The sequence below is a fragment of the Arctopsyche grandis genome, chromosome 7, assembly GCF_051622035.1.
Source record: "Arctopsyche grandis isolate Sample6627 chromosome 7, ASM5162203v2, whole genome shotgun sequence".
In the NCBI taxonomy this organism is placed as follows: domain Eukaryota; kingdom Metazoa; phylum Arthropoda; class Insecta; order Trichoptera; family Hydropsychidae; genus Arctopsyche; species Arctopsyche grandis.
This window is the reverse complement of record NC_135361.1, coordinates 2,553,482-2,564,205: the sequence shown is the minus strand read 5'-3', so window position 1 is coordinate 2,564,205 and position 10,724 is coordinate 2,553,482.

Genomic DNA, 10,724 nt, shown 5'->3' with positions numbered 1-10,724 from the left:
TAAAATACGCGTTCAAAGGGATCGACACAGCCTCGGAGTGAATTTAAATTTCAAACAAATCGAAATTGGCGCGAAATATGCGTAAAAAGATCTATTTGATGTGAAGCGAAACGGGTTTGCAATACGACGCTTCTTCGAAATCGGCGCCAACTTTTCCGAAAATTTATCCAAAATTGAAAATTTCTCAAGCGAAAAGATGCAAAATAGCTAAATGAAACACCGACGAGATCAAATGAGTTCGGCTACGGTGATAAACAGGTAGACAATGGCACCTACATATATGTGATTAGGTGAAATTCGAAATGACGCATAATTTAGCAATGAAAGTCGAAAAATTAAATACAATGTATGTCTCATAAATACATATGTATGTATGTATGTCTGTGAATGAAAATAATTCGAACACGTGATGTTCGTGTTATTATACGAGCGTACTAAATTATCCCATTGAAGCTTCCCGTCCAGTTGTGGGCAGATGCGCTGCGCAATCATAGGCAAATCGAAAAATGTTGACCCTGATTAAACAACTTTCTTCATTACTTTCCCTCGCAAAGTATCATTGTATACATATATGAAGTTTGGGTCAGCTTTTCTTAATATACGTAACTCCACTGCGAATACTCTGAGGAGTTATTTTCCTTAGCCGTTCGGAGTTTTCCTGAGAATACATAATGTAATAATTGCTGCAGACGGTCAACAGCACGCAACGTGTAGCGTCAATCAAATTCTATTTACTAAGAAAAGTGCCTAGAATGAAATGCCAAAATGAGAGCTTTCACAATCAGGCATATGTATGGCGCCTCTAGGCAAATTGGTTTCAGCGCCCCCCTCCTTAAATTTTTAAATAATAAATTTCATGAAATTTTATGTTGAAGAAAAATATATTAATACAAATTAAATTTAAATTTCAAAATACGTACGTTTTATGTATAAAAATCAATAAAATACTGATAACTATGAATAAATTCGGTATTGAAGTCATTAATTTATATTCAACAATGAATTGAAGAATTTTATAGAGCGAAATTTCTTCATTCGGATACGATTGGTAATTAATATATTTAATTTCGAGAAGCAAATCCATCCCTGATAAACATATACATATGTAGTATATACATAACTTCCGACAAGCTTTTGCTGTTTTAAGCTTAAAAAGATAATTTCATAGTTCATTACGTTTTCGAACACAAATTCATCTCAGCAGTGTTCTTATTCACGATTCCACGATTATAGTTTTTCTACGAGGTAAAGATATTATTTTTTTAATATATTCTTGATAGTAGCTTATTTAAATCATTAAATTCAGTTCGCCGTCGTTCGTTGTCGATCGATGACGCATTCGCACCGTTATTAGCTCTTCCATAAATAATATTTAAATAAAGTAACTAAACGGTCTTAAAAAAAAAATAAAAAAACAAAAATAAAAAATCTGTCAACAAAGTTTGTTCCTGTTGTGCTATTTTTAATTCGTACTTATAAAATATACTCAATATACTCATAATAATTACAAAAAATATAAATTCAAGTTTCAAGTGGGTAGTCCATACATTCTCGTTCGCAGAGTGAATTTCATAGATTGTCAACCTTTAGTTCAATTCAATTTGGCAATCATGCAGTGTTGTGCATCTTGTGAAACGCAATTTTCTAATGGTGTTCAATGTGGTAATTGTAAGAGGCATTATGATTTTAATTGTGCCAACATTACTGAAGGCGGCTACAATAGATTGGGAGCTACTAAAAGGGCTACATGGAAGTGTCCACGATGCCGTAATCCACAAAGTCCTCAGTCTTTGACCGAGTCACCTTCGCCGTCATTGGGTACACTACTTAAGGAGATCCTTGATATCAAACGTAACATATCATGCCTGCCGTCGCTTGCAGAAGACATAAAAACGATAAAAACTGATATTAGCGACCTCAAAGCAACATGTGAATTTAACAGTTCAAAGATTATTGAGGCCGAAAATAGGATAAGTGCAGTAGAGGATAAAGTGAAAGACATCGAGTCACTTCAGAATATTGTTGATGTATTACAAAATAAAATCGCAAGCAATGAACAGAGAATAAGGCTCAACAATGTTGAAATAAAAGGAATCCCTTGTAAAAATAATGAAAACGTCTTTAATATTTTTGACTCGATCTCCAAAACTGTAAATTGTAATATTCCAAAATCAGAAATTAATTATATCACAAGAGTTCCCACCCGCACTTCGGATAAACTACTTGTAGTGAGCTTCATCAATAGATATATTAAAGAAGACTTTGTTGCGACTACCCGTAAACATAAGAATCTCACGGTTAATGATATATGTAGGTGTTGGTGTTGATAATACCAAAATCTACATAAATGATCAATTAACCATTGCCAATAAACAACTTTTGACCAAAACAAAATCCTATGCTAAAGATAAGGGGTTTCAATACGTCTGGGTAAGAAATTCAAACATACTTTGAGGAAAAACTCCACTTCAAAGATTCTACACATAAAGACTTTGGACGACCTAAAAAAGATTATATAAATATTTTTTCAATGAATAAGCAATCAATTCTAATTTTTTATTTATATTTTTCTTACCTTCTCTTTTATGTTCTAATTATATTTACCGATCCTGTTATTCTCTTCTCTATATTTTATATCTACATTTCTTACTTTATTTTTTACTGTATTTTCCACCATATTTTTTACTATATTTTCACTTTTATTAATAATAATTATTTGAATATAAATATTATTATCAAAGAATATACACTAACTAATTCCATATTTTATTTTACTAATACTTATTTCGATTCAATTGCTATCATCAATAAATGTTGTTTGATAATTGATTCTATATCTTCATTTTAATTACATATACTTGTACATGCAATTACATTTTTTACTGTTATTTCTCCCATACTTTTTGCTCTATTTAAAACTATAGTTTCACTTCTATTATTGATTATTGTCTTAATATTAATATTATTGTTAAAGAATATAAACTGGTTAATTCCATATTTCACTTTGTTAATATATGTTCAGATTCATTTACTACCATCAATGATTATTATTTGAACAATAGTTCTATATCTTTGTTTATGTTTGACTTATTTAATATTAATGCTATACAAGCTAGAGTAATTATTGCAAATTTGTTTTTCGATGATTAATTTTATTGAAAATTTACGATTGTGATTGTATTTATTTTGTCTTTTTGTTTTTTGTTATATATTATATTTTTTTTATTATTTCATAATTTTTATCATATTATTATTCTTATTATTTTGATATTTTTATTATACTGTTATTTCTATTTTTTTTCTTTTTGTTTTCTTTAACTATCTTACTCTATTATCATTTTTGTTTCTTATTTTAAATGTTTGAGCTTTTCTTTTTTTTACCTACATATATGTGAAAATTATTAATGGTTTAATTAACATAATTATATTTTTTTACTATCAATCTATGTAACTTAATAAACTGTAAATTTTCCAAATAAATAAATAAATTATTTGTGCGTATTCAGGATCTGCCATTTTATGGCTGTGATATATGTAGATATAATACAAATTTTATTATTTGTAATATTTGTAATAATAATAATCTTATGAAAGTTCATAATCTTTATAATTTATAAGAAATTATTTTTTATATAATATAATATGTATATTTACAATTATTTTTTCGGTATAAAAATTTCAAAATTTCATAATCTTAATTTTCTGAAACCGGTCAACCGGCTTTTTCTTTGGGGCTGTTTTTTGGAATCCCTAATATGTATATGTTCACATATACATACTTATTTCAGCGGTATTTTATATAAAATACAATTCCAAATTACCATTTGTACCGACGACAGTTTGCTGTTTTACAAGTTTTATTCGTGAATCGTTGATATTTGACAGTCAACTTTCTGCGTTCCTCGTAAATTATAATATTTTACAATCAGTATTGTTACTTCGAGTAAGAAAATTAAGTTGAATATAGAATGTTTTATAAGTTCAAAGAAGCCAATTTTTTTTCAATATATGTAATAATCAAAAAATGAGTAAAAAGGGGGCACCACGTGCCTATTCTGCTCCACCTTTGAACCGGCTCTGTTCACAATACATATGTACATATTATATTACGAGTTGAAGGTGTAGCGTTTTAATTTCACGAATACTTAGTCTATTTTATTATTACAAGCCTCTTATTATTTTCATGATAGAATTCCAACTTTATTTATTTCACCTTTTGTTACGTTCAAGATCCACAAGATAATTTACAACATATACATACATAATTTACAACACAACTCATCTGAGATTAAATTCTAACACAAAAAAACCTAAAATGTAACGACTGTATAAACCTTACAGTTTATATAGTATATTTCCTCAAAGAACATAATTCTTAGAACTCGATATTTACAACACGATAAAATATCCATTGATGAGAAATCCATAAAAGCTGCCATTATATTTCAATAAATAAAATAATGAACCATGAAAGCCTTACGATCATTAGATCTAAATACAAACTTAAATTTGAAATTTTAGCAATTCAATAATGTAGCATTAACTTCATAGACAATAACTTCGTAACTGAAAATAATAAATGACAACGAGACGTGAAAAAATGAGACTATTTATTACATTAGATATTTGTCAAATTCTAGCCCTAATAATTGACGCCTACTACACTATTATTTATATACGTACACATATGTAATACAAAAATAATTGAAAAAGCTATACCTTCACATAATAAAATGAGATGCGAGTATGTCACAATTCCAACATACAATTTATACACGCATAAAAGTGTACATTATTTTCCTTCGGCAATCATTTAAGCATTTAATATTGATGTCAAGATTTCGACCTACGGCGATTACGACTAACGTCCATAAATTGTGTATAATATTAGTTGATTGAAAAAATGCCATAAAACACATCATATTATACAAAATTCACAATCCATGAATATTTCCATCTTTTCGTGTCAGCTAACTGACTATTGTGATTATATTTTACACACCATTCGTAAATATAATTTTTTCCTTCGGTATATTAGGTTAACGACTTTTGACATTGAGATCGACGACAAACGCGACACTTATGCACGTCATTTCCGCGAGCGAAAATTCTGCGAAAATATATTATATACATAATATCTAAAGCGGACGCGAAAAGAAAATTTGCTGTACGTAAAGATCGCCTACAGAGATTTACAAATTAAAAATAAATCCAATATAAAAAGACTCCACATTCTACACGCCGATTTCCTGCAGTGAATCAGAAGAAGGAAAAACACCAATATTCATATATCTACGTACATATGTAAACGTACCGTGACGAAACGCTTTCCATGGAAAATTTCCTTTCCGATTTGCCGATTATTATTATATGAAATTAATTCAATTTAATTTTCATATTAGACACACAACCAATTTTCAATATGGAATGAAATATCGTCAAACGATTGAAATAAAAAATTTGATTATAACCGAACAATATGCCATGCCGTGCATACTCATGTACTTAAAAAACGAGCAATTTGATTTTATGCTGGAATATAAAATATATTTATTGTTGGATGATTATTTGTATTTATTGAGATCGCAGTGATAGTATAAATATAGCTTTACAAAAATAATTCACACCAAATTTGTAATCATATTCCAATATAATTACGAACGAAAATAATTTTTTTTTTTAAATTACAGTTTTGGAATCAAAAATATTTGAAATTTTAAAATACATACATATGTATGTGCTTCAACATTCTACACGTAGGTTGTTTATTTAATATAATAACAAGAAATCCAATATCCAAAAAGACAAGATGTTTTTTTGAATAATTATTCAGAAACAAATCTTAGAGGTAAAAAACGTGTCGTATAAAAATAAAATACTGAAAAATGTAAAAACCAGTATACACATATGAAGAGTGTATATGAAATTAAAAATAGTAATATTAAACGTTTTATAAACACGCAAAAGGATCCTTCGAATTATTTATAACTATATAAATAAACATGGCACTGTTTTAAAGCACACGTATCTAACATCGTTAATAAGCAGATACTGGAAACGCGCCAATACTCATCCGTGTTTCCTGAAAACGAAGAGAAAGTTTAAGAACGAGTTAAAGTTCAAAATCGTTTACGGAAAATTCCATCAAAGCTAAAAAAAAAAACCCAACAGCGAGATAAACTTGTAATTACCTAGAGATATATCTTCGTGTGAACATTTTATGTAATATCCTTCACACGTGTTTTAGAGTGCAGTCTCTCTCTCTCTTTTAAAACGTCCATGTTTATTTTTTCTCGACTCCGGTAGCGCATCTTTCATTAAAAGTCGGATCGCATTTACACGTGTAGATATATGTGGATAAATTTTCTCGCACTCTAGTTAACACTATTCCGTCCGTCGTTTTAATTAATTTAAATCAAAAGAAAACTTCAGACGAAAGTGTTCTCAAAGCGACCTTTCCGCTCAGTGAAGTTCATCAATTGAGAGATGGGTTGTGAATTGGGTAATGGCATTTGTGAATGTATAAAAAATAAATCGAGACAAATCAACCGCAGAGGTTACGTACAGCATTATAGGGACGTCATTATCAATTATTTTGACATTGTGTTTCGTCGATGATGCATTCTCGTGTGACAATGCACTGGCGTTGCGGTTTTGTACAATAACACAATGCGAGACACTCGCTAAAAACACTTTTCTTTGAACAGTGGGTTTGCCTTTTATGTGTTTGTTTTTGATACTTCGTGGAATTGAGAAAAACTTGTCAAGTTTTATTCGTATGATGTAATATCTCTGTTTTGTTTGAAATTTAAACATTTCCACCCAAGTTACACCATTACCTCTTCTTGTATATGTTCCATTTACAATGGCCTACACCCAACTCTTCGGAAAAGGTGCGCAAAGGCAACTTCCAGTACACAATCCTAGTATGCGCATCTTTTCCTTGAAGTGGGGGTAAGCCATTGTAAATGTAATGAACACGATAGTTTGCAGAAAATAGTGGGTTTGCTAAAATAGATACGCACCAGTGGCGTGCGGTGACTTTTCAACCAGAGGATGCTGTCCAAAACACGATCAGTTTATTTTTTTAAATTTTATTTTATTCTTCCAAACATTGTCATATTTATATTCGTTTTTGAATGAATATTCAATATTGGTGTAGGTTTTGGGCTGAGAGAAGCAAATGTCATTTTTAGTAGATTTTTAATTAAACAATTGCAATTATTATGAACAACGGGGATAAATCCATTTGCATTGTTACTTTGGCTATTTATATTTAGGGCCATAATAAATGGACGTAATAAATTACAATAAAATAATAAAAGTAAATAACTTAGGACGTAACGTACGAAATATCAATCAACGAATCAAGCGAAAGTCCATACATAAAAAAACGATTCAAGTCCATACATACGCAAAAGGAGATTTTGCTTCCAGAGCAAGTATCGCACGAGTGAGACGACTAGAGTCGTCTCACTCACCCGCATACGCAAGAGTGACAGCTCACTTGTGCGCATGCGCAAAAGATTTGTAGAGAACTTCAGCATCCATGGTAATACAAGCTTGATGGGAAACAAGCACCGGTCGCGTAGACGGCCACGGCCTTTCAACGGGGATACTCGGTTATGTCAATTTTGGATCAGACAAGAGATCATATATATCATAATCACGTAATCAAAAATAAATGAAAGAGAAATAAAATTAAGAAATTCAGAAAACAAACGGTATGAATATATTTTTGATGTAATTTTTAAGGGATGCGCAGCATCCACAGCATCCATGGACGGCACGCCACTGATACGCACATTTCTTTCGATATTTTTCTAAATATTTTGGCGACTGTCTTTATCACATTTAAACCTTTTTGTTTCGATAAAAAATATTTAACAATTTTTTAAACTGAGAAATCAATTTCCAAAAATATAAATAATTAGGAAAAAATTAAAAATATTTCTTATTAGGATGAAATTTAATTTAAATAATGGACGAAGAGATTCTAATATATTATATCTTGTAAAAAATGAGCAGTACACATTTTTATGAACTTTTAAAAAGGACAAAGTAAATATTTAAAGAATACGTATATGTATAATAGACTTACCATTCCACTTTAATATGAAATGGTCCACTTGTTTATGTAGTATGTACTATCGAAATAAAATAGAGTCGGAAAACATAAACCAGACTATACTATACCAATCAACAGCTTAATTCTAATTATAAGCGAACATTTCAAAGCAATAACAATAAAACAAACAAGGCAATGAGACTACAAATATATTACGTCGAATAACGGAAGATAACGTTTAGCACAGCCGTTTATTCACACGTGAATGAATAAATTAAATAGGCGAACCGTATGTAGAATATCAATTTCGACAATGCACAATTGCACAACCAACTAAAATGACAATACTAATAATAATAAAAAAATAACATTCCTTTTGAACCTGTCCTCACTACCTTCACGTGTGGAATAGAAACCTTCACGTGTGGTGTATTCATGTGGAAAACCTTTCCAAAAGAAGAGTAGAACCCGGGAAATATTTATCGTCAGTCTTCCCGGAGAGCATTCTACGCGAGATCCGGATTCTGGAGTTTATGTGTTTGCGGTGAATCGACGGTTCAAATATCAACAGATCCGTAAATCGAACCGACGAACGCGACGGCCAATATAAACAAATTAAAACACTAACAGGAAATACTCGTCGTAAACGTGAAGAATAAAAATCAAAAAATGATAATAATACGGGAAATTCCCCGGAGCCAAGTTGTCGGAAATCGGAATAATTTCCCGGGATCTGTAATATTACTTCCGGCTCGCTCGTACGGTTAAATATGAAAAGTGAAGCGAAAGGTATCTACTCAATTTATTTTTCATTCTAACGTTCTTCATTTCGACGAAAAAAAAGCCCAAAGTGCCCATATATGCTTGAGTGGAATGAAAAGCTTCCGTGCAGAATGAACATAGCATTTAAAATGCAAGCTACTACCTATATATACATATACATACATACATGCGTAATATATGTACCTAGGTACCTACATATGTATGTGAAATTATATGTTTTCTAAAATACGTAACTTTCCCAATGATTTTTACCCACAAAACATCAATATAATTTTAATTACAAATTTCGGTATTGGATACATACAAAGATGTATATGAATGTAATCTTCATTTGTATGTATGTCTTAAAATCATAATGTCATAAACATCCACAGAGATATTTATTGTCCAATTTATAAATTTGCAGCATTTTATACAATTCAGCGAAATTAGAGATAGTCGAAAACTCGAGATTTTGCGAGAAAGTGGTTAAGGTTACCAATTTGTTCAATGAAAATCAGATAAATTGGCAAACTCTGATAGGAAACGATCGACCTGGAGTCAAAAGTCCAAGGTCTGGCCAACAGAAACCAGTGTGATTTGAACCCGTGACCATTCGTGTTGCCTTTTAAGCCAACCATACATCTATCGAGGGGTTCTTTGGCAAATGAAAACACATATAAGAATAAAAATGAAAACTTTTAAATAGTAGTGGATATAAAATATTTTCCTAAAATTTGAAATATATATGGCTTCGCCCCCTTTGGGTGTTTGGCAGCTCTTTGGTGTGCCACAAATTTAAAAACTCTGGATTAGGCTTTTAAGCTCATCATTCGATGGTGGATGTTGGAGCTTATAAAATATGGTGGGCTTAGTCTTAATTTCAATTCACCTATTTATAGAAAAATTTTAAGTTTTTGTCATTCCTGAAAATGCCATGGGTATATGTTTTTATATACATATATCAGAATACAAAGCCGAACAATAATATTATAATATTAAGCCCGTATATTAAATGGTAGACAGTAGTCAGGTGTCGTGTGAGAATGAATTTTATTACAATCCGCAGTTAAAATTTATAGCGAACCTTTCAAAAATGACAAAAAGGTTTTGTATGGGGAATTTCAGAACAAAAATTTAAAATAAAGAAAATTAATTACGGTATTACACCGGAGCTGCCAGTCGATTAATAAAGATTACAATGTACAACGAGAAAACGTAAAAATTTCCCTCTTGAAAATTTCGCCGCCTTTGAACAGTTTTCGCGGTGAAAAGTTTAAATTGAAATTATAATTAATACGCGCCAAAGGGGTTAGCAATTTCGAAACTAGCCGCAATAATAAAATATGGAAAAATATACAAGGCAAAGGAGAAGCGCAAGATTATAAATAATACCATTAACCACACTAATAATTTTTTTCATTTTTCCGCTGCCCATATATAAATATAATTCCACATATGCATATATAAATTAATCGAATATGTTTTCATAATATTTCACATGTGATTTATGACAATTGCCTTTTATGCAAACTTGATTAAGATTCGTAATGACAGGTTGATCCATGAACGTATTATATTATTACGTATTGTGTATGCCAGTCCATTCGAAGTGACCGTATAAGGCATAACTTTTTGCCCAACTATTATATTTCGAAGCCTTGAAATGAGAATTTTTTGCTCAAAATTATATAAGAAAACGACTAATATGATATAAGACGGTTTTTTCTTCTCCAAAGATCGATTACAAGTTTCCAACACAAAAATATTACTTAAACGACCTAACAAGAGATTAATACATATAATATATCAGTAAAATATCTAATGTGTAGTGATTCTGATTTCTCGATGATTTTCATTTTTCGAGAAATAAGAATTATCAATTTAACTTCTT